Source organism: Anomaloglossus baeobatrachus, chromosome 1 (assembly GCF_048569485.1).
Source record: "Anomaloglossus baeobatrachus isolate aAnoBae1 chromosome 1, aAnoBae1.hap1, whole genome shotgun sequence".
Taxonomy (NCBI): domain Eukaryota; kingdom Metazoa; phylum Chordata; class Amphibia; order Anura; family Aromobatidae; genus Anomaloglossus; species Anomaloglossus baeobatrachus.
The window spans coordinates 302982988-303009037 of NC_134353.1; the positions used below are offsets into that span (position 1 = coordinate 302982988).

Consider the following 26050-nt stretch of genomic DNA (forward strand, 5'->3'; position numbering starts at 1 on the left):
ATAATCTCAATTTAGTAAAATAAAATCATATTTCTAGGAATGAGCGAACTCGTGACTTTTAGGTTAGGCGAGTTCAGCCGAACTGTAGTTAAAAGTTTTGTTGAGCACCCAAACTTGACCCCAAACCCCAGATCTCATAAAATTTATTTGGGACCTGAGCTGTTGTGCTGTAAATGGCTGTAAAATGGTCATAGTAATGGCTAGGGGGCTGCAAAAAGAAGGAAAATGGGGGAAAGAGCAGGAGAATTGCCCTGCAAAAGTACATGAATAGGGAACTGAGTCAATTATATGCTCCCACTGAGCTTGTTTTCTGAGTTCCCCAACAGAGCAAAAATTTTAACAATGCCCCCACAAAGCAAAAAATGAATAAATATTTGATGCGTTTTTGACTCACGCATTTTTTCCAAAGTACCCTAGACAAAGTAAGGCTGTGTGCACACGTTGCATATTTTCCATGTTTTTTAATGAAATCCTGATGCATACAATGCATATGTATGGCTTGCAGATTTGATGCAGAAAAAAATCTGCGTGTCGATTCTTAGGATTGACATGAAAAAATTGACTGTAAGTCAGAAATAAGCAACGAAGCAACGTGTGCATGACAATGGCAAAAATTTTATGTTTGCAAACAGCCTTAAGTAAATAGAATAGATCGAAAAGATTTTGCAGCTCTATAATATTCCACCCCATGCATATTATAAACTAGCACCCATTAGTGCCTTTCATGTAGCACTATAGGGTGTTTAGCCAGCTTTAAGCTAAAAAATAAAATAATTTTTAAAAACGGTGTGGTGTCCCTGCTATTTCTGATAACAAACCAAGGTAAATCAGACAGCTGAGGGCTGGTATTATTTGGCCCTTCACAGCCTAAAAATAACAGCCTACCGCCAAACTAAAATTGGCATATCCATTAGATAGGCCAATTCTCGTTCTTTGCCCAGCTCTTCCCGATTGCCCTTGTTCGATGGCAATCAGGGTAATATTAGTTGGTGTTGATGTCAGCTGTTAATTGACTGCTGAAATTGCGCCCAGGGGTTAGAAATGGAGCGAAGTCTAATAGACACCCCAATACTAACCCGGTAAGTATAAAGAAAAAAACATACAAAAAAATATTTTAGAAAACACTCCCCAACTACCTTGTCCTGAGATTACTGAGTTACTGACATCACTGCTCATGAGAAATGACCGGGAGGGACCTATGAAGGTTTGCGTTCTGGAAGAAACTCCATAAGTTAAAAGTCAAAAACAGCGGATATCGTTGCCATGGATTAGCTTGGACCTGCTGGATTTTTTTGAAAGCTAATAAACTGGTGAATGAGGGACTGAATATAGAAGATGATCGTACTCCACCCTTCTTAGCATAGAGCATGTGGAATAAGATGCAAAGTAATACAATATAATTCCAGAATTCGATTTCTTTGCAATTCCATTCCTTCATATCTGGCTTCACAATCTGAATGTTTCAGCCCCTCCTAAGCTTTCAACAGCTGTTGAAAGCTCAGGAGGAGCTGAAACATTTAGGTAGTGAAGCCTGAAGTGAATGAGGGACTATCTCTTGCTTTTATTTGTTTAATTTTCTTCTTTTATATTTTTCAATCTTCTGTTTTTGGACTACATCAGATTTGGTTGATTACTTTGGAATCTTCATGGCTTTTTAAAAATTTTATTTCTTTCTTTTTTTTTTTAAATAAATTGGTGAACCCGGGAGTTAAGGAGTGTTTTTTAAAAACAATTTTTTTGTGTCTGTTTTTTTCTCTTCACACTTACTGGGATAGAAATGGGTGTGTCTGATAGATGCCTCTTCCATTACTAACACCAAAGCTTGATGTCAGCTGTCAATTCACAGCTGACATCATCCTAAAAAAATGTTACCCCAATTATCAATGCACCAAGGCAAATGAGAAGAGCCAGTCAAAGCACCAGAATTGGTGCTCGAACCCAAACACGCACTACTCACGGAAGTCCGTAGTCAAGTTCAGATGTTGATCGGATGCTGAATAAAGTTTGCTGAAAGGCTGCAGTACAGCTAATCAACATGTGTTTCTGCATGGGAAAGATGCCTGGATGCTGCTGAGAACAAAGTAAATTAAAAAAATATTAAAAAGTTACTTGGTGCTTCTCCTTTTTTAATAACCAGTGCAAGTAAAGCAGACAGCTGCACACTGGTATTTTTAGGCTGGGAAGGTCTAAATAAGCACGGCCCTTCCCAGCCGGATATTGTCAGCTCTGCACTGGTTATTAAAAAAGAGGGGAACACCAAGTTATTTTTTTTATTTTTTTTATTTACTTTGTTCCCAGCAGCGTCCAGACATCTTTTCCATACAGAAAAGCTTATTGATTGGCTGTGCTGCAGCCTTTCAGCAAACGTTATTCAGTATCTGATCAGCATTCGAACTCGACCACGGACTTCCGTGTTTAGTACGTGTTTGGGTTCGAGTACCAAACACTAAAGGGGGCTTTACATGCTACGATATCGTTAATGTTTTGTCGTCGGGGTCAAGTTGTTAGTGACGCACATCCGGCGTCATTAACGATATCGCAGCGTGTGACACTGACCAGCGACCTTAAGCGACCTCAAAAATAGTGAAAATCGTTCACCATGGAGAGGTCGTCCCAAACTCAAAAATCGGTAAGGGTTGTTTATCCAGGTGGTTCATCGCTCATGTAACAGCACACATCGCTATGTGTGACACCGCAGGAGTGAGGAACGTCTCCTTACCTGCCGCCGGCCACAATGCGGAAGGAAGGAGGTGGGCGGGATCTTACGTCCTGCTCATCTCCGCCCCTCCACTTTGATTGGCCGGCCGCTTAGTGATGTTGCGGTGACGTCGCTTTGATGCCGAACGTCCCTCCCCCTTGAAGGAGGGATTGTTCGGCAGTCACAGCGACGCCGCCGACCAGGTAAGTATGTGTGACGCTGCCGTAGCGATAATGTTCGCTACGGCAGCGATCACAAACAATCGCATGCGCGACGGGGGCGGGTACTTACACGCTCGCTATCGCTACAAATTGCTAGCGATATCGCTACCATATAAAGCCCCCTTTACTGTCCAGTATGAACCGTGAACTTTACAGTTTGGTTTTGTTCATCCCTAACTATTCTTAATTGCACCTCTGCATAAACTCAACATAACCACATAAGGCAGAATAACAGCACTGCATGATGTTTAAGGGGCCAGACTTTGCTCTTATTTTATTCTTGCTGCTCCCCTAAGTAATCAGTAATCTTGTAAGTCATCCATACTGTTCTAGATATGGGTCTTTTTTTATTAAATGCTGATTTTTATGGATTTTTACCAATGAGTCACAGCTTACATGATTTTCGTTCAGCTTGTTTTTAGGCTCCGCCACTTTATTATTTCGTGATCACCAGTCCCTTGGTAAAAAAACATGAAACTGGCACTAAATAAAAAGGTCCATATCTCTGGAACTATATGGCAGATACAGAAAAAATAGAATACTTAGGGGAGCAAGAATAAACAAGAGCATAAACTGGTCACTTTGACTTGGTGACAGATCCTCTTTAAGCAACCAAGAAACATTCCCCTCAAATACATTGATTTAAATAGTGTTTGATGGGCAAATTTTTATTTGCAAGGAAACTTATTTGTTTAGCTATTGCTATAATATACTCATTCTATTTGCTATAAACCAGTTTTACTTAGAAAAGTATTAATTGGCCAGTGGAGTTTGCAAAGTCATTTACAGTATGTATATATTAGCTGGTATCATGTTGCAAATGCTCTTATTGAGGTGTCAATGACAATATTTGGGTATTAATTAAATGTCACTAAAGAAAAAAAATGCAATTGTTTTCTTATATATTTCAAAGTGATTCTGATAGAGACAGAAGTTTCATTGATCTATACAGCTTGCTGCCCTCCATCGATCTAATTTGTTCAAAAGTAACGTAAAATAAGGAATGAACTGGTGTGAGGTGATACATGCCACTAGTTTTGAATCCTCTATTAGAGTTCAACAATAAATATGTGCTGTGAGGCTAGTGAAATGAAAAATGCTTATCTGTACAATCACCAGAGACAGGTACAGTAAGGGAGAAAATAATGTGTCGAATGAAAAGCCTGAGATAGAGTCTATGGAAATTTGGCATGCCAATAAAAAGCATCTAGAAGTTGGATTCTGTATGGCAATCAATACCTCTATTAGCCCTAGAGTTATAGGGAATTCTAACATCCTCAAAAACTAAAGATGCCAGCAACAACTGACTGACAGTTTGTCATTAGAGATGAGCAAACCTTTGGAGGTTTGGTTCACTGGCATCAAACAAACAAAACCTTCACTGTCCGAACTATGCCGGAAGAGGTTCAGAATCACTGATTGGCAGTTTGAGTCCCCACCCACATATAGCCAGCCATAAGCTGAAATCTTCCCGGAGAGGGTGGGCAAAATATTTTGTTTGTTATGCACTGCATTTGATCATGCTGTTGTTACCCCCAGTGTACATTGTACAAACACTGCAAGCGGCTCGCACAGGGCTGAACACTAAGCATATCTGAGTACAGCATTGCTCGCGTAAGGTAAGTTTTCATGTAAAACAACTGAACTCTGAACCCAAGCTCTGTTTTTTTTAAGTTTGTGTTTGGGTCAAAAACCAAACCTCGGGTCCGCTCATCTCTACTAGTCATCTTGAGGTTAACATATAGATGTACATTTGGAATGATTGTGGACTGAATGGGGAGAGAGCACCTGCCAGATAAATCTAGTTTCAGTTTATCAAAAGGAATGGGCATGTAAAATTCAACATACCCAATCCTTCTTTTCTTATACCTAAAGTTTTCCTACTGTTTATACCTTACTTTTAAGTTAAAGACAGCCAAATTACTAGAATGTTTCAGTGTTGGTCAATCATTTAATGCATATGTGTAAGCCCAAGAGAGCCTAAAGGCCCAGTCACACACAACGACTTACCAGTGATACCGAAAACGATATGACCTGATAAGGATCGCTGGTAAGTCACTGAAAGAGATGTCGCACAGTCAAACACAGTGATACGTCCTGCCCAGCAGGAAATTGCCTTTGAAGAAAATGGTCCGGACCATTCGGCAACGACCGGCGACCTCACAGCAGGGGCCTGATCGCTGATAGGTGTCACACTTAACAAGATCGCTGGCAAGATCGTTGCTACGTCACAGAAACTGTGACTCAGCAACGATCTCGTCATCGATCTCGTTGCGTGTGACGGGGCCTTTAAGGGAGAGAAGGATTGTAAATACAACACTCAACATGCATAACTATTTTTTCTCCTGTGAGATAAGCTTCTGAAAAATATAACCCAATAAAGTTAACATATGGCTCTTTCTCTTAGCCCTATTTGGACAAGTGACATTTTTTTTTTAATTTGTGTTTTTGTTTGCTCACTTATATAGCTCTATTAATTCCCCAGCGCTTTACAGACGTGATCATCACTGTCCCACATTGGAGCTTGGAGTGCGGGAGGAAATTGCAGACCCAGAGGAAACCCATGAAAATATGGGGAGAACATACAAATGCCTTGCAGAAGTTTTCCATAGGGGGATTTAAACCTAGGATCCTAGCACTACAAGGCTACAGTGCCAAAAGATTCAAAACTTATCGTACAAATTAGAAAACTAAGTCTTATGTATTTGACCTATGCCAAAGTTCTAGTTTTTAAAGTAGTTAGTGTTATAGCCAAGCCTCTATGGTACCATCCAGAAAAAACTAAGTAAGCAGCCTTCCGGGATTCTCAGTATTTTGAATGAGCCAGACCAAATTTTAGGATATCTGGGTGGAATTGGCAACATTTAAATCCAAGATTCCTTCTGTTGTATCGCTATTCTAATATAATTGTCATATTTTTACATTTTACCTATGCTTAATATTAGCACCTTCCCTAAATTTCAGTGGTACTTACAGTGAAGGACGGTGGTGAATGCCTAGTAAGTTATGGTTTGTTATTAAGAAGTTTTAATAGTCTGCAGCTCTGAAGCTGTTGGGCTATCAGCTTTGGCCTCCAGCTGTGTTGATGACTGCTCCATTAAGGCCCCGTCACACTAAGCAACATCGCTAGCAACATTGCTGCTAACGAACAACTTTTGTGACGTTGCTAGCGATGTTGCTGTGTGTGACATCCAGCAACAACCCGGCCCCTGCTGTGAGGTCGTTGGTTGTTGCTGAATGTCCTGGGCCATTTTTTAGTTGTTGCTGTCCTGCTGTGAAGCACAGATCGCTGTGTGTGACAGCGAGACAGCAACAACTAAATGTGCAGGGAGCAGGAGCCGGCTTCTGCAGAGGCTGGTAACCAATGTAAACATCGGGTAACCAAAAAGCCCTGTCCTTGGTTACCCGATATTTACCTTCGATACCAGCCTCCGCCGCTCTCACTGCCTGTGCTGCCGGCTCCTGCTCTGTGCACATGTAGCTAGCTGCAGGACACATCGGGTTAATTAACCCGATGTGTGCTGTAAGTAGGAGAGCAGGGAGCCAGTGCTAAGCATTGTGCGCTGCTCCCTGCTCTGTGCACATGTAGCTGCAGCACACATAAGGTAATTAACCCCATGTGTGCTGTAAGTAGGAGAGCAGGGAGCCAGCACTCAGTGTGCGCTGCTCCCTGCTCTGTGCACATTTAGCTGCAGCATACATCGGGTAATTAACCCAATGTGTGCTGTAGCTAGGAGAGCAAGGAGCCAGCGCTAAGCATTGTGCGCTGCTCCCTGCTCTGTGCACATTTAGCTGCAGCACACATCAGGTAATTAACCCGATGTGTGCTGTAGCTAGGAGAGCAAGGAGCCAGCGCTCAGTGTGCGCTGCTCCCTGCTCTCTGCACGTGTAGCTGCGTGCTCTGGTAACCAAGGTAAATATCGGGTTGGTTACCGATATTTACCTTAGTTACCAAGCGCAGCATCTTCCACGCGGCGCTGGGGGCTGGTCACTGGTTGCTGGTGAGCTCACCAGCAACTTGTGTAGCCACGCTCCAGCGATCCCTGCCAGGTCAGGTTGCTGGTGGGATCGCTGGAGCGTCGCAGTGTGACAGCTCACCAGCAACCTCCTAGCAACTTACCAGCGATCCCTATCGTTGTTGGGATCGCTGGTAAGTTGCTTAGTGTGATGGTACCTTTAGGCCTTTAGCTTATCAGAAGAGATTCCCGGCCACAGATGTCTGCCTGTAAATAATAAATCCTATTATGCAGCAGCGGGGGTTGTCAATCTTCATTTCAAAGTTATTTTAGATAAGATATGTAGAGGTTTTTTATACCCATGTGTTGTATTTATTTATATATATATATATATATATATATATATATATATATATATATATATATAAAAAATATAATTTTATATATAAAATTCTATTTCCATTAACATTTTTCACCCATAATGGGAATATGTAACTAGGTCCAACCCTCTGAAGCCGTCTATTCGAGCATGTAGGTCATAGGAGATCCGATTTCTTATTCCAGTGTTAATCTTAACATGTAAGTGAGCTACAAATCCTATGGAGAAGGCCAGACTCTACTAAATATCCCAAAAATGAAGTCCTTTATTAAATAGTATCTTTAAAAAACAACAAGATAAAAAGATGGTATAAATCATGAACCGCAGAGACTAAAGACACGCAGTTGGTATGTGCAGATCCATGGATGGAATATAAATGCATAAAATTGTATTTTTATGTAAATTCAAACCCCAATGGGTAATTATTTCAACTCAGTAATAAAGCAGATCTACACGAGTTTCTATATAAGACAACCAAAACCAAAAGATATATAATATACAATGCTACTGCAATTATCTGTGGTATTATGAAAAGGGAAGAGATAAAAAAAGTTAATTTTTAGATAAATCTCAATTGCTTACTGCCCACTTCTCTGCCTGTTGCAAAGTGTCCCACAGGTAAAGGCTTACAGGAGTGCTACAATAGTTAAGGCAGAGCACTAGTTAATGTAATGCCATTGTAAAGGTAAATGCATAGTAAATTGCATGCACAATATTCCATAGTTAAGTATATGCAAACATATGAAAATAGTTAACTTTACATATACGGAGTAGCAGCATGGAATACAGTTAATCGGTAAAAGTCCCCATTTTACTAAGCCACGTGTCAGCAGTGCCCCCTGATGCGTGTTTCGCTAATGCTTCTTTGCTGTTCATTATATTCCCATTTTTTTATCTTGTTATTTTAAATTTTGTAAAGATACTATGTTCTAAAGGAAATATTTTTTTGAGAAATTTGGTAGAGTCTACCTTTGTCAATAGGATTTGTTATTTATATAGGCATGTTCCATATCATTTTTTAGGCTGTGCGGTTGAATATGTAATTGAGCTGTTAAGATCTATGGACTGGACAAAGACCTCTCTGAGAATCAGCACCCAAAGCTTATTTCAAATAAAGTGTGTGTTACCAGTGTGACACAAGTAATGACTGACAATCTGTTTGGCTGATCTCACTTCAGAGCTGTGTGTGATTGTAACTAACACAGTACAGCAGAACTGAACTTTATCTCATTACAAACACATGCGCAGCTGCATTCTTTCCTCTTATAGTGCTTTCATCTTAACTGTAGTGGCCCTCTTCACATGCTGGCTGCCCGTAAGATGGAACTGATGATGCATTAGCTGTAATAAAGTACAGCTCTGCAGCAGCACTGACAGTACTGAGAAAGGACAACTGCAGATTTGTTTATAATGAAACAAAGTTCAGCTTTGCTGTACTGTGTTAATTGTAATCACACACAACTCTGCAGTGAGATTCATAGAGCAGACTGTCAGCAATTACATGTCTCACACTGGTAATGCTACCTTTCATTTCAAATAGGATTGTGGAGGCCAATTCTTGGGGAGCTCTATGTCCTACCCATAAATCTTACCAACTCATATACAGTACAGACCAAAATTTGGACACACCTTCTTATTCAAAGAGTTTTCTTTATTTTCATGACTCTGAAAATTGTAGATTCACATTGAATAAACTGAAAAATAAGGAGCGCTGATAGTGTAATACCAACAGATCAGTGAGGTAGATCAGGAAAAATACACTCACCTGAAAAGGTTGTGAGATAGTCACAACCACTGATAGAGCATAGGATGAAGGCGTCTGCTGCAGCCCCACAAGGATTTCATTTTGGCTGATGCGCGGCATTAACCCCCTCATCACTCTGATTAGATTCACATTGAAGGCATCAACACTATGAATTAACACATGTGGAATGAAATACTTAACAAAACAGTGTGAAACAACTGAAAATATGTCTTATATTCTAGGTTCTTCAAAGTAGCCAGCTTTTGCTTTGATTACTGCTTTGCCCACTCTTGGCATTCTCTTGATGAGCTTTAAGAGGTAGTCACCGGAAATGGTCTTCCAACAGTCTTGAAGGAGTTCCCAGAGATGCTTAACCCTAGAATGCGCAATAATAGAAATCTACCATAAAAAAACAAGTGATCTAGCAGGCCTGCGAGGCCCCAGGTATGCGTTCTACGGATATAAGACATATTTTCAGTTGTTTCACACTTTTTTGTTAAGTATTTCATTCCATGTGTGTTAATTCATAGTTTTGATGCCTTCAATGTGAATCTACAATTTTCAGAGTCATGAAAATAAAGAAAACTATTTGAATGAGAAGGTGTGTCCAAACTTTTGGTTTATACATATATATATATATATATATATATATATATATATATATATATATATATATATATATATATATATATATATATATATTTATATTTAAGAAGGATGGAATTTCTTTGGAATGAGACATCAGATAAGACATTGAAGTACAATTTCATTCAACTTCGTATCACCTGCATGACTATGTAAATGGATTCCCTTTAAATAGTCAATCAGGACACAGGTAAGTTCATGTTATAATATATATATATATATATATATATATATATATATATAAATTGTATATATACAGCTCTGACAAACATTAAGAGACCACTGTAAAATTGTCAGTTTCTCAGATTTTTCACTTTATATTTTTGAGTAAAATGTACATTGTTTGAATTTCCAAGTAATACATGTTGTATTTATTTTCTGAAAATGAGAAATGGTCAAAATAACAAAACAATGCATTGCTTTCAGACCTCTGATAATGCAAAGAAAACAAGTTTAGAATCATTTAGAAACAACAGTACTAATATTTTAACTCTGGAAGAGTTCAGAAATCAATATTTGGTGGAATAACCATGATTTTTAATCACAGCTTTCATGCGTCTTGGCATGCTTTCCACCAGTCTTTCACACTGCTTTTGGGTGACCTTATGCCACTCCTGATGCAAAAAATGTAAGCAGTTCTTTTTTGTTTGATGACTTGTGACTATCTATCTTCTTCTTGATTACATTCCAGAGGTTTTCAATAGGGTTCAGGTCTGGAGATTGTGCTGGCCATGACAGGGTTTCGTGTGGGGGTCCTTCATCCACACATTGATTGACCTAGCTGGCATGGTGCATAGTCCTGCTAGAAAAAACAATCCTCAGTGTTGGGGAACATTGCCTGAGCAGAAGGAAGCAATTGCTTTTCCAGGATAACCTTGTATGCGACTTAATTCATATGTGCTTCGTAAAGTTTTATCTGCCAAATTCCAGCCTTGCTGAAGCATCCCCAGATCATCACTGATCCTCCACCAAATTTCACAGTGGGTGAAAGACATTGTGGCTTGTACGAGGCATTCCAGTTCTCCGCCTAACCATTGTCCAGTTGTTGGGCAAAACTGAAAATGAAACTCATCAGAGAAGATTATCTTACTCTATGAATTAGGCAGCAACTAGGCAGATTAAACTTTGTGATGGCCATATGAATCAAGCTGCATACAAGGTTATCCTGGAATAACAGTTGCTTCCTTCTGCTCAGGCAATGTCCCCCAACTCTGAAGACTGTTTTTTCCAGCAGGAAAATGCACCATGCCACACAGCTAGGTCAATCAATGTGCGGATGAAGGACCACCACATCAAAACCCTGTCATGGCCACCACAATCTCCAGACCTGAATCCCATTAAAAGCCTCTGGAATGTAATCAAGAGGAAGATGGATAGTCACAAGTCATCAAACAAAGAAGAATTGCTTACATTTTTGCACCAAGAGTGGCATAAGGTCACCAAAAACCATTGTGAAAGACTGGTGGAAAGCATGCCAAGACGATTGAAAGCTGTGATTAAAAACCATGGCTATTCCACAAAATATTGATTTCTGATCTCTTCCTGAGGTGAAACATTATTAGTATTGTTGTTTCTAAATGATTATGAACTTGTTTTCTTTGCATTATTTGAGGTCTGAAAGCAATGCATTGTTTTGTTATTTTGCCATTTCTCATTTTTGGAAAATAAATACAAAATTTATGGCTTGGAAATTTGGAGACAGGTTGTCAGTGGTTTATAGAATAAAAGAACAATATACGTATAAATATGTTAAAAATTTACCTATAAAGAGAAAAATCTGAAAAAAGTGACAATTTTGTGGTGGTCTCTTAATTTTTGCCAGAGCTATATATATATATATATATATATATTTATATTGCATCTATTAAAGTAGATGGTAATGAGTTCTCTATACTTCTTCCTGTTCTGCATTGGCAAAATTATCATGTCTATTATTATTTTCGAAAAACGCTAGAGGTGCTATGTCTAATTTATTAGTCTCTCCCTATTTCTGGTCATTACCAGTGGAAAAATTATGTTATGTGCTTTCAATTAAAATTTAATAAAGGAAATGTACCAGCATGGAATCCATATGAGACATTGACACAATAGCAGCCGCCAGTGTGTTATGAGTTGCATGCTTGCACCATGTTAATAGTTACACCTGGAAATGTGGTCATTTATGAAAATGTAACAACAGAAAGAAATAACGTGGGATCCATAATGACGGCGTGAATATGATTTAGAACATATTTCTATAGCAGAACCTGTTTGAAACTGTACAGTAATTTGGTTAAAGCAGCTTTACAATGTTCTTTTCGAATAAAACAAAAAAACATTTTAGTAATACCCTATCCAGCAATTATCTTAAATTATTAGGATTCTGTAATGGGATTGGTATATGTTGAATATATTTTTAGAACGTTAACGTACTATATACACATAATGTTCCCCTTCATAGTTTGATGTGTATCAGATATCAGATGTGTAAAACATCAAAAACAAACAGGCTTTACATTTTACAAATAAATAAATATAGTGACTTTGGAAGATAAAGTGCATAAAAAGGCATCACATCATCGTTGAATATTCTCTATGTAAAGAAATAGATGATTACTACTGTATATTCTCTTACATCCTGCATGAAACCTGCATGAAATTTGGTACAGCTCACTACTCAGACTATTTATGTATTTACCTTCTGTTTGTTATCCCCATTTACTTACCTGGTCCCTGACTTTTGATGTTCACATGTCAAATTGTTCAAGCATACAAATTCATGGACAAAAGTGTTGGCACCCTTGAAATTGTTCTAAAAAAATGAAGTATTTCTCCTAGAAATGTATTGCAATTTCACATGTTTGGTTGAACACATATTTAATACCTTTGTGTATATTGGAACGACACAAAAAAGAACAGAGCAAAAAAGGCAAATTGGAGATAATTTCATACAAAACTCCAAAAATGAATGTGACAATATTCTTGGCACCCTCAACTTAAAGGGAACCCGTCAAGTCCAATATTCCCCCAGAACCAAGAGCAGTTCTGGGTGTATATTAGCAATCCCTGTCTAAAGAGTACTTTACATGCTGCGACATCGCTAGCGATCTCATTAGCGATGTGAAATTCTAGATCGCAAGTGCGATCTTTTGAGGTCACACATAGGTAATTTTACGCATATGCGATCTCTAAATATCACACTTGCGATCTAGAATTTCACATCGCTAACAAGATCGCTAGCGATGTCACAGCATGTAAAGTACCCTTTACTGTCCCTGTATACAGTAGAATAGATAAAGAGATCTTTAGAAAAATAATTTCTAAAGATCTTTCACCGTATGCTAATGAGCAAGGGGACTAGTCCCCTGGGCGTTGATTCCCTGGCCAGTCGCCCCTCATTAGCATGTTAGCATGCCCCTGTGGGTGTGCTAACATGCTAATGAATATGCAGCGTCACAAAATGGTCCCACTCACCTCTCCCCCGCCATCACCGCCCGATGCTGGATTTCGGCTCTGTGCGCATGACCCTGGAGTTTGGGTCATACGCACTATGAAGCCAGGTGTACGAGTCCTGGCTTCAAACTGAAGTAGTGCACATGGCCGAAATCCAGCATCGGGCGAGGTGAGTGAGCTCATCCTATGACACTGCGTATTCATTAGCATGTTATCACACCCACAGGGGCCTACAGGGACGTATTAACATGCTAATGAGGGGCGACTAACGCCCAAGGGACTAGTGCCCTCGCTCATTAGTATTCGGTAAAAGATCTTTAGAAATACTTTTTCTAAATATCTTTTTATCTATGCTAATGTATACAGGGATGGTTAGGCAGGGATTAGCAATATGCACCCAGAACTGCTCGTGGTTCTGGGTGCATATTGCACCTGACAGGTTCCCTTTAATATTTGGTTGCACATCCTTTGAAATAAATAACTGCAATAAATCTCTTCCTATAAACATCAACAAGCTTTCAGCAGGAATTTTGAACCACTTTACTTTTGCAAACTGCTCCACGTCTCTCAAATTTGAAGGGTGCCTTCTCCCAACAGCAATTTTAAGATCTATCCACAGATGTTCATTGGGATTTAGATCCAGTCTCATTACTGGCCACTTCAGAACTCTCCTGCACTTGGTTTCCATCCATTTCTGGGTGCTTCTTGAAGTATTTTTGGGGTCATTGTTCTGCTAGAAGACCAATGACCTAGGTTGCAAATCCAGCTTTCTGACACTGGGAACTATATTGCGACCCAAAGTCCTTTCTTCATCTTCAAATTTCATGCCTTGCACCCAAGCAGGACAGTCAGATCCAGAGGCAGCAAAATAACACCAAAATATCTTTGAACCTCCACCATATTTCACGGTAGGTACTGTGTTTTTTCTTTCTAGGCCTCATTCTGTTTCAGTAAAAAGTAAAATGATGTGCTTCACCAAAAAGCTGTATCTTGTTCTCATCTGTCCTCAAGACACTTTCCCAGAAGGATTTTGACTTACTCAAGTACATTTTTTCAAACTGCAGTCTAGATTTTTATGTCTTTGTCATCATTGGGGTTCTTGTGGGTCTCCTTCCATAGCGTTGTATTTCATTCAAATGTCAACGGCTAGTTTGTGCTGACACTGATGCACCCTGAGCCTGCAGGACAGCTTGTATTTCTTTGGAACTTGATAGCGGCTGCTTATTAACCATTCAGACAATCCTGTATTGCAAATTTCATCAGTTTTTCTCTGCTGTCCATATAGATTAAGATTAGCGACAATACCTTGGGTTGTAAACGTCTTGATTATGTTGCACACCGTGGACAAAGGAACATCAATATTTCTGGAGATGGACTTGTAACCTTGAAATTGTTTACATTTTTCAACAATTTTTGTTTTCTAAGTGATCAGACAGTTCTATTCTTCTCTTTCTATTCTCCATGCTGAGTGTGGCACACAGACACATAATACACAGATTGCGTCAACTTCTCCCTTTCTTATCTGGTTTTAGGTGTTATTTTTGTATAGCTCACACCTGTTAGATGCCATAGGTGAGTTTGAATCAGCATCACATGATTGAAATTAAGTTGTTTACCCACAATTTTGGAAATGTACCAACTATTTTGTCATCACCATTTTTGGGTTTTTGTGTGAAATTATGTTCAATTCGACTGTTTTCTATGTATTTTTTGTTGTTCCAATACACACAAAGGAAATAAACATATGAATGTTTTGTTTTTAAATGGTTTTTATTGATTTTCAAATATTGGGTAGGGTATGAACTAGAAAAGTATGGGGACACAGAAGGAAATATTAGGGATGGTGATTACATGGGGTAAACAGGGGGAAAATAAATAAACGGAACAATTTACATGGAAAGATTAGACCTTTTTCCTTTTGTCAACAGTTCGTTATATATGAATGTTAAAACATTTAATTTCAATAATATTCTGGGAGAAATAGTTCATATTCTGGAACAATTTCAAAGGTACCAACACTTTCAGCCACGACTGTATCATACTATATAGACAAAAGTATGAGGACTTCCAATAAGTTGTATTGATCTCAGCTCCAGAGATCTCGATATATTAGCAATTCTTATTAAGGTTTACATAACCTTTTTTGGAACAAATCTGTGTAGTTTGAGTCTGATATGTCATAAGAACATTATTAAGGTTTACACTTATATTGGATGCTAAAATCTGTCTAGTCAATTGGTTTGAGGCCAGCATTTTGAAGATCAGTCAAATATCGAATCTCAAACCTCGGCAAGAGAGAAGTTTTCTTAAATGAATGCCACAAAAGTGGAAAATCATAGTAGTAAGATTTACTTATAATAGCTTTAATTTTCACTGTTCATTTTCTTAGTCTACTGCCATATGTAAATCCCAAAATTACCTATGAAACACATAGGGGATAAAATATTATCCATGACTCCTAATTGTGGTGCTATGGCTTTATTTGAGAATTCAATCCAGTGACCTCTTGCTCTGTGGTTGGTTCCCCTGTCTGCTGAGCTGAACTATGGTCCTTTCCTTCTCAGTCTTAATGCTGATGGTTCTTACTACCTTTATGTTTCCATTCTGGGTTCTATCCTCTTCAGGTGTTTTTCATTGTATCTTTATGGCTTTCCTCAGTTTAATTGGTGGGAGGTCATTCTTGTTTAATTTATTATTCTACTTTTTCCCCCATTTGTGCTTGTGTTTTAAGTTTCCTGACCTTGGGTCCCCATATACCTCTGCACACTTCCCATCTAACGGCTAGCTGTGCATAGCGGCCTTCCTTCTCATTCCTCAGGAGGTATGAGAAACCCTTTGAAAGCCCTTTAGGGAACTAGACCGAAGTAGTGTTTTTTAGTTGTGCGGATAGGTATTTTGTAGTCTGTACAGGCACCAGCAGGGCGTGGGTGTGGCATCTCTGTGTTGTAGGCTTTACTATTTCCGTTACCTGCGTATGAGTGAGGTATGTGCATACAATGCTTCTTATTACTAACACAAATCAGTGTGGTATTCAATGCTTAAGCTGAGATTTGAAGTTATGCTAATACACATGCGCTGCTGTTCAACCATGAAATCCCAATCTATGAACTTCCCAGTGAACCCTCTCTGTGCCATTGTGCCACTAAAGGCAGTTTGTAACTTTACAATATTAGTGTTTAAATAGTAACTGTCATTTTAATTTTCATGAGTGGATTAAACTGGAAACTTCAACGATAGACAGCATGGCACTAAATATCTTATGCAAGAGCTGCCCGGTATCAGATCGCTTGTATAAACCTGGTCCACAGTTCAGGTCAGTGCCCTCTGGCTGTGGACAGGAATTGCATGAATTTCTTGTTCTTCTGAGCTCCTCGGTAGGAAGAACTGCACCTCTCTGCCCCGCCTGACATCATTAATAAGTGGAATGACGCTGTACATAATCCGCACTTTCACGTAAACATGATGTTCTTCTGCCCCAGGATACATAATGTCAGCTGGCCACAATATTACACAAACAGCCTATGTCTACATGGGCGCAGGGAGGCACGGGGGTAAGAGAGGGTGGCTCACATGACCGCCAGTATGGCACAATACTCGCTCACAACCATGACAGGCTGAGAGACGCCTTTGATTAGCACAAGTGAAACAGAACTCTGCCAACCCCAACTGTCACCAGTACCTCGTTAGATAAAAAGCCTGGTCCTTTAACTTTATCGGGCCAGAAACCAATTAAATCTTTGGTTGGTCATTCCCTTTCCCGCCCCCGTGGTGGAACTAGTTTCCCTCACCATGGGTCTGGTAGCTGAAACTGAAAAACCTATGATAGATCAAAACGTCTCAACGGAAGGTCATAGGGAGGCAGTTTTGACATTATTGAATCCAGTTAGGACCCTGCTATGCTTAGAGACCAAACATGGCTTTGCTACCTGACTTCTAATAGCTGTTCTAGATATCTCCCCACTCAGGGTGCTAGAATGGATCTAGACCTAGGTGGCTGTTTATCTTATTCCCGTGATCTCAAAAATGTAACCAGTATATAGCTAGAAAATATGATAACTCATTAAAATATTACGGCTTTCATCCGTATGGGGGGTTCTTTGAAGCTGTTAAGGAGCTTGGGCATGCAGCATACGATAATCCTGCCATAAACGCTTTGGTGCCAGCTAGGCTGGGTGTGAGTTTTTCCACTTGGGGTTTTTCAAGCTCGATCACTTGCTGAGCTTGGTGTATTGTCTCAGCTTCTCACTTTAAAGAAGGTCTCAAACTGGACATGATATAGTCAATTGGCATGAAATGATATCTCCCATCTGCTTCACACTTGTGGTAGCATTTGATTCACCTGCCAAGTGTGATGTCATCTGTGATGAGCCTGGGATCCTGTAAGGTTAGGAAATTTTCATAGGTCCTGTTTATGGCCAGAGAGAACTGACCTGTTCGATGGACTGGGGATCTGCGAGAAGCAATCCACTCATCTCTATGCCCAGTCAAGATAAAGAGTAATTCATTTTTCTTTTATAATTCAATATGTCACTATGTAATATAGTTTATCAGATAAATCTTCTTCCTTCTCTGCCAAGGCTGATCATTTATTTTCAAAATTCTCAATTTATGAATAAAAACTGTATTCAGTGAATTTACATTTTTACATTACCGAGATAGGAGATGACAGTTTACTACTGATAAGATTCTTTGTAGATGAAAGGGGAGAGGAGCTGCTCAACCTCTAGCTCCTTCCTCCTCCTACCCCTCCCATCTACATTGTATCTCAATCTCATAGAATACAGATTTTACATCTAAATGAAATATGAAATATAAAATATGTTACAAAGATGTTTATTTTAAAGTGTATTATTGATTTATGACATAAAATTTAAAATGACAGTTACTATGTAAATTTGAGTGAGAACCTCTATCATTATTTTTTATTTATAGAGCACCATTGATTCCATGGTGCTGTACATGAGAGGGGGTTACATACAGAGTACATCTACAAGTTACAATAGACAGACTAGCACAGAGGGAAGAGGGCCCTGCCCTTGCGGGCTTACAGTCTAAAGGGCTTTGGGGAGGAGACAGTAGGTGGGGTGTAGGTAGGCCGGCAGCTCCGCACGGTGGTGGGGCGGCGGGTCCGCAGGGTGGTGGGGCAGCAGCTCCGCAGGGTGGTGGGGCGGCAGCTCTGTAGGGTGGTGGGGAGGCAGCTCCACAAGGTGGTGGGGTGGCAGCTCCGCAAGGTGGTGGGGTCATTGAAGATTATAGGCAGTTCTGAACAGATGAGTTTTCAAGTCCCGTTTGAAGTTTGCAAGTGTGGTAGATTGTCTGACGTGTTGAGGCAGCGAGTTCCAGGAGACTGGGGATGCTCGGGAGAAGTCTTGGAGTCGGTTGCGTGAGAAGCGAATGAGAGAAGAGTAGAGAAGGAGATCTTGGGATGACCGGAGATTACGTTTTGGAGTGTAGCGAGAGATTAGTTCAGAGATATATGGAGGAGATAGATTATGGATGGCTTTGTAGGTCAGTGTTAGTAGTTTGAATTGGATACGATAGAAGATTGGGAGCCAATGGAGGGATTTGCAGAGAGGAGAAGCAGGGTGGTATTGAGAAGAGAGGTGGATCATTCGGGCAGCAGAGTTAAGGATGGACTGGAGAGGGGCGATCGTGTAAGCAGGGAGACCACAGAGGAGAATGTTGCAGTAGTCGAGGTGGGAGATTATGAGGGCATGCACTAGCATTTTTGTCGATTGGGAATTGAGGAAAGGGCAGATTCTGGAAATATTTTTGAGTTGAAGACGGCAGGAGGTGGTGAGGGATTGGATGTGTGGTATGAAGGACAAGGCAGAGTCAAAGGTCACTCCGAGGCAGCGAACTTTGGGAACTGGCGAGAGCGTGATGTTATTTATTGTAATAGATAGATCAGGTGGAGAGTGTAGGTGAGATGGAGGAAAGATGATCAGTTCAGTTTTGGCCACATTGAGCTTTAGGAAGCGAGAGGAAAAGAAGGAAGATATAGCAGATAGGCACTCTGGGATTCTGGACAGCAGAGAATTGACATCTGGGCCAGAGAGGTAGATCTAAGTGTCATCAGCATATAGGTGGTACTGGAAGCCATGGGACTTTATGAGTTGTCCCAGGCCAAATGTATAGATGGAAAACAGTAAGGTCTCTATTATGAGTTATGCTTGTTGCACTCTCTTGTTCGAAACATCCTCTAACGCCTTCACCCCTAAAGGCCGCTGTATACCAACAACATCGCTAACTTGATGTCGTTGGGGTCACGGAATTCGTGACGCACATCCGGCCTCGTTAGCGACGTCGTTGCATTTGACACGTACGAGTGACCACCAACAATCAAAAATGCTCACCTAATCGTCAATCGTTGACAAGTCATTCAAATCCCAAATGTCGTTGCTGCTTTTGGACGCAGGTTGTTCGTCGTTCCTGAGGCAGCACACATTGCTATGTGTGACACCCCAGGAATGACGAACAGCACCGTACCTGCCACAGAGTCGTCGCTGGGAAGGTAAGTCCGTGTGACGGTACTAGCGATATTGTGCACCACGACGGGGGCGGGTGCAATCGGCAGCAACACCGCTATCGATGTCGCTGCATGTAAAGTGGCATTAAGCCTGTTTTCACCTTCCTGACCAGGCCAAAATGTACAGTACAATTCTGACCAGTGCCAATTTATGAGGCAATAACTCTAGAACGCTTCAATATTTTCAACTGATTCTGAGATTGTTTTTTCGGGACATATTGTATTTCATGTTAGTTGTAAATTTTGGTGATATTATTTATGAAGCTATCAAAAATTTGACAAAAAAAATGAAACTTTTGAACTTTTAATTTTTATGCCCTTAAACCAGATAGTTATTTCACACAAAGTTATTAATAAATAAAATTTTCCACATATTTACCTTACACCAGCACCATTTTTCATATTTTTTTTGTTATGAAATTAAGAGGGTTACAGGTTTATCTGCAATTTCACATTTTTCCAACAAAATTTACAAAAGCAATATTTTTCGGGACCACATTTGAAGTGATTTTGAGGGTCCTATGTGGCAGAATATAACCAAAAGTGACATTATTTTAAAAAATGCACCTCTCAAAGTGCTCAAATTCACATTCAAGAAGTTTATTAATCCTTTAGGTGCTTCACGGAAATGTAAACATTGGGCTGTGAAAATAAAAAATTACCATTTTTGCACTGACATGTTGCTTTTGCCCCAAAGTTTTAATTTTCAAAAAGGGTAATAGGAGAAAATGGACCGTATTATTGCACAATTTCTCCTGAATTCACCAATACTCCATATGTGGTCAAAAACAAGTTTTGAGGCACAGTGCAAAGATCAAGATGGAAGGAGTGCCATATTGGAGTTCAGATTTAGCTGGAATGGTTTGGCATGCAATCTTACATTAGCAGAGCACCTGATATGCCAGAAAAGCAGACCCCCACCATAGTTGGTCCCATTTTACAAACTACACCTCTCAATTAATTCACCTAGGGGTGCAGTGAGCATATTGACAGCACACGTGTGCCACACAATTTTATACCATTGGGTGGTGAAGAAAGAATACGTTTTTTCACTAAAATGTTGGTTTAGCCCCAACTTTTTAATTTTTATAAGAGCAAATAAGAAAAAAAGGGCATTTTTCCTGAATGCGCCAATATTCTCCATGCAATATGGCACAACTTTTGAGGTACAGCACAAAGTTGAGAAGGGAAGGAGTGCCATATTGTACTTCAGAATTTGCTGGAATGGTTTGCGGGTGCAATATCACTTTGGCAGAACCCTTCAGGTGCCAGAACAACAGAAATCCCACATATGTGACCCCATTTTAAAAACTGCGGCCCTCTATGAATTAATCTATGAGTGCACTGAGCATATTGACACCACAGGTGTGTCACAAAATTTTATACTATTGGACAATGAAAAAAAATAATTACATTTTTAAAACTAAAATGTAGTTTTAGCCCCAGATTTCCAATTTTCACAGGGTAATAGGTAAAAAAGGCCCCATAATGTGTTACACAATTTTTTTCTGAATTAGACAATAGTCACCATATGACTGTACAGCAATGTTTGGCCACACGGCAAAGATTGGGAATGTGATCAGATTTAGGAAATTACACCCCCATGGGAATTTATCTATGGGTGTAGTAATGATTTTGTCTCTGGAAAATACACAAGGAATCAAATGCAGTGAGTCTTGAAGAATTAAAAATTGCAAATAAACCCTTGTCGTGCGCATTACATTGTAGTGCCCGTACATTGTGCCCAGCCTGTGATTCTAGAAACGCACACCCTGTAAATTAAATGGGCTCTCCACACTACAACAATGCCAAATATGCTCAGAAGCAAAGGGACATTTGGATTTGAAAGTGTAGATTTTGTTGGATTTCTTTTTGGGGCCAGTCACATTGCTTTCACAGAGCCTTTGTGCTACCAGTAACATGGAAGACCCCTACATTTCCCTTAACAGTTGACAGAACTTAGTGGGGACTTATTTTTTGTGGCTTGCGTTGAATGCTATTTGGTGGCAATATGGGGTACAGAACATTTTGGATCAGTTCACATTTATCCTGTGCTCTATGCTGAGCATTTGCATTAGGGTTTCCATCTATATCTCCGAAATATGTGACTTAGGTGAAACCCCCAACAGATCCATTCACTAATGAAGCAGGAAAGTTACTCCCAACTCAATTTGGCCTTGCTTCACGGATGTCTTTCTTTTCAAAGTTGCACAAAACTGTTGTTGACCGAACTTTTGTGGACACTTAAGGAGACACATAAAAAGATGGACACTGACGGAGCACACGCCAGAGATCAAAGTGACTCCCTCTGCCTTATTACAGTGAATTTTCAGTTGGGAATTTTGTCTGTATCACATTTTTCAGAGATTTACACATAAACCCCTGTAAGTGCTCAGTGTAAAGAGCAGGATAAATGTGGGCCATACCTAATTGCGAGCTTTGGTAGGGAGAATAAACAAATCAACAGCAGTTGAAGAATTGACTTTATTACTAGTTTTTATGCTGTTCACCTTGGGGGATAAAGGATATGGCGAATTTATTTCTCAGGTCAGTACAATTACAGTGATTGGAGATTTATATAGGTGTTTTTAGGTTTGGCTACTATAACACTAAAAATGGCGCTTTTTTTAACAAAATAAAGGTTTTTCCCAATGGCTGAATTTAGAAGGCTGTTTTTTTTCTACCAACAAAGTCATGTGAGGACTTTTTTTACAAGATGACTTGGAGTTTTTATTGGTACCATTTTGGGCCACATGATATTTTTGATTGCTTTCTATTCCGCTTTTTGTGAGCAGAATCAAGAAGAAACAGCAATTCAGGAACTGATTTTTTACGCAGTTCACCATGTGTTAAATGAACGGGTTATCTAGTGTGACAGTTTTATAGATCGGGTTGATCTGGATGCAGTGATACAAAATTTTTTTTGTTCTTTATTTTCCAATTTTTTATAATTATTTTTACAATTTTTTTTAACTTAGTTTCACTTTTTTTATTTAGTCCCTGTAAAGGACATTAACTTTTAATACTCTCATCATTGGTATAATCAATTGCAATGCATAAACTTTGCAATATATTATACCTATTAGTGCTTCACTGATAGAGGCCTTGCAGACTATGCTCCTGGCATGGTTTAACAGGCTCACTGTAGCTGGCTGACACAGAGGTCGTCATCACTATCTCAGGTTGCCATGGCAGCGATTTGGTCTCTGTTATCATGTCACGGATATGTCAATTGGGTGAACCGGAAGCACACTCCCTCTGCCAGCCCCCTAAATGCTGCGTTTGCTAATGATCACTGTATTTAGGCACTTAAACATCCAGGAACGGTGCCAGGATTGGCCGTGGCTCAGCCAGAGCTCAGTTATAGCTTATACTGAGCTTCCAACAGCAATCATAGGGGCATGTGCAATTGCCATCAAGTACATTTATTCAACACTGCATACCCTTTGATATATGTACAGTGCCTACAAGTAGTCTTCAACCCCCTGGAGATTTAGCAGGTTTGATAAGATGCAAATAAGTTAGAGCCTGCAAACTTCAAACAAGAGCAGGATTTATTAACAGATGCATAAATCTTACAAACCAACAAGTTATGTTGCTCAGTTAAATTTTAATAAATTTTCAACATAAAAGTGTGGGTCAATTATTATTCAACCCCTAGGTTTAATATTTTGTGGAATAACCCTTGTTTGCAATTACAGCTAATAATCGTCTTTTATAAGACCTGATCAGGCCGGCACAGGTCTCTGGAGTTATCTTGGCCCACTCCTCCATGCAGATCTTCTCCAAGTTATCTAGGTTCTTTGGGTGTCTCATGTGGACTTTAATCTTGAGCTCCTTCCACAAGTTTTCAATTGGGTTAAGGTCAGGAGACTGACTAGGCCACTGCAACACCTTGATTTTTTCCCTCTTCAACTAGGCCTTTGTTTTCTTGGCTGTGTGCTTTGGGTTGTTGTCTTGTTGGAAGATGAAATGACGACCCATCTTAAGATCCTTGATGGAGGAGCGGAGGTTCTTGGCCAAAATCTCCAGGTAGGCCGTGCTATCCATCTTCCCATGGATGCGGACCAGATGGCCAGGCCCCTTAGCTGAGAAACAGCCCCACAGCATGATGCTGCCACCACCATGCTTGACTGTAGGGATGGTATTCTTGGGGTCATATGCAGTGCCATCCAGTCTCCAAACGTCACGTGTGTGGTTGGCACCAAAGATCTCGATCTTGGTCTCATCAGACCAGAGAACCTTGAACCAGTCTATCTCATAGTCCTCCAAGTGATCATGAGCAAACTGTAGACGAGCCTTGACATGACGCTTTGAAAGTAAAGGTACCTTACGGGCTCGTCTGGAACGGAGACCATTGCGGTGGAGTACGTTAATTATGGTATTGACTGAAACCAATGTCCCCACTGCCATGAGATCTTCCCGAAGCTCCTTTCTTGTTGTCCTTGGGTTAGCCTTGACTCTTCGGACAAGCCTGGCCTCGGCACGGGTGGAAACTTTCAAAGGCTGTCCAGGCCGTGGAAGGCTAACAGTAGTTCCATAAGCCTTCCACTTCCGGATGGTGCTCCCAACAGTGGAGACAGGTAGGCCCAACTCCTTGGAAAGGGTTTTGTACCCCTTTCCAGCCTTGTGACCCTCCATGATCTTGTCTCTGATGGCCTTGGAATGCTCCTTTGTCTTTCCCATGTTGACCAAGTATGAGTGCTGTTCACAAGTTTGGGGAGGGTCTTCATTAGTCAGAAAAGGCTGGAAAAAGAGATAATTAATCCAAACATGTGAAGCTCATTGTTCTTTGTGCCTGAAATACTTCTTAATACTTTAGGGGAACCAAACAGAATTCTGGTGGATTGAGGGGTTGAATAATAAATGACCCTCTGAATAAACTTTTCACAATTTAAAAAAAAAAAAAAAAAAGAAATAACATTCTTTTTTGCTGCAGTGCATTTCACACTTCCAGGCTGATCTACAGTCCAAATGTCACAATGCCAAGTTAATTCCGAATGTGTAAACCTGCTAAATCTGCAGGGGGTTGAATACCACTTGTAGGCACTGTATATAAGGCCATCAACTCAAATAAAATATAAACAACAAAACTAAAAGTATAAGGCCTAAAATATTTTTTTTTTTATTAAACATATTTAATATGATGTACATATTTATTTGGGAATTCTTTCCCAATCATGATGTAAGTTTATATCAAATGTCGTGCAGGGGTTAATAGCAGCATGCTAAAAGAAAAGTGTAACCAATATATAATTTGAACAGCAAATTAAATCATAGTAAAGGGCACTTTACACACTGCGACATCGCTAGCGATCGCCCCCGTCATTTGTGCGTCACGGGCAAATCGCTGCCCGTGGCGAACAATATCGGAGGTACGCATCCCACGTACCTACCTGCCAAACTACGTTGCTGTGGCCGGCGAACAACCTCTTTTCTAAGGGGGAGGTTCGTGCGGCGTTATGGCGACGTCACACAGCGGCCCACCAATAGAAGCGGAGAGGTGGAGAGCAGCCGCATTATCAACACTCCCACCTCATTGACGGAGGATGCAGGAACGCTGTTGTTTGTCGTTCCCGGGGTGTCACATGTAGCGATGTGTGCTGCCTCAGGAATAACGAACAACCTGCGTCCCAGAAGTTTAACGACATTTGGAAAATGAACGACGTGTCAACGATCAATGATATTTGAGGTAAGTGAAATGGTTAGCGGTCGCTCATACGTGTCACACGCAACGATGTCGCTAACAAGGCCGGATGTGCATCACGAATTCCGTGACCCCAGCGATATCTTGTTAGCGATGTCGTTGCGTTTAAAGCAGCCTTTAGTCTGAGATGCTGAATGGACAGTGGCTTTTTGCTCTAATATATTTCCTTTTGTTCTTAGTAATATTAGGCACATTTAACCAAGATTATCCAAACGTGGTGGATACTTCTCAATTAAACGTGTGGATTGGATACATGGACAAGTTATTTTCCTCAATAGCCATGGACACAGATCAAAAAATAACATATAAGGGACATATCAACTGAAGTAGCTGCAGTATAACCATACGTAAGCGTAAGTTGCCTGTCTTAGCAAATATTGTGTGTGCATCTCATTTAAATATATAGAGAGAATCTCTGATGCACAAAGCTCTGCTCAACAGAAGTAGAAAATATCGAGTTTTATGCTCCATTGGGCTGAATTATTTGTTTGTAAAAGTCTTCCACAAAGCCTTAGTAATTCAATGCTACCCAAGCAATACAATATACAATTTATTTAACTGTGTAACAAATACTTTTTTTATTTTCAGCCATAACTGGCATTTCATGCATGATAGCGGTGTTGCTAAATGGAAAACACGCGCCGCTTAAGCAAACAGAAAGACTAAAGTTACTTAATGGGGTTTCCTTAATACATACATCATCCACAGAGTATTAATGTAAGATCACTGGGGTCTGAAA

General features: G+C 40.1%; 1 protein-coding gene across 2 annotated transcripts in view; it reads right to left on the reverse strand.

Annotated features, from left to right (window-relative positions):
* Window positions 1–26050, reverse strand: part of GRID2 (glutamate ionotropic receptor delta type subunit 2) — a 1893008-nt gene that overhangs the window by 38759 nt on the left and 1828199 nt on the right. The window lies entirely within an intron of this gene.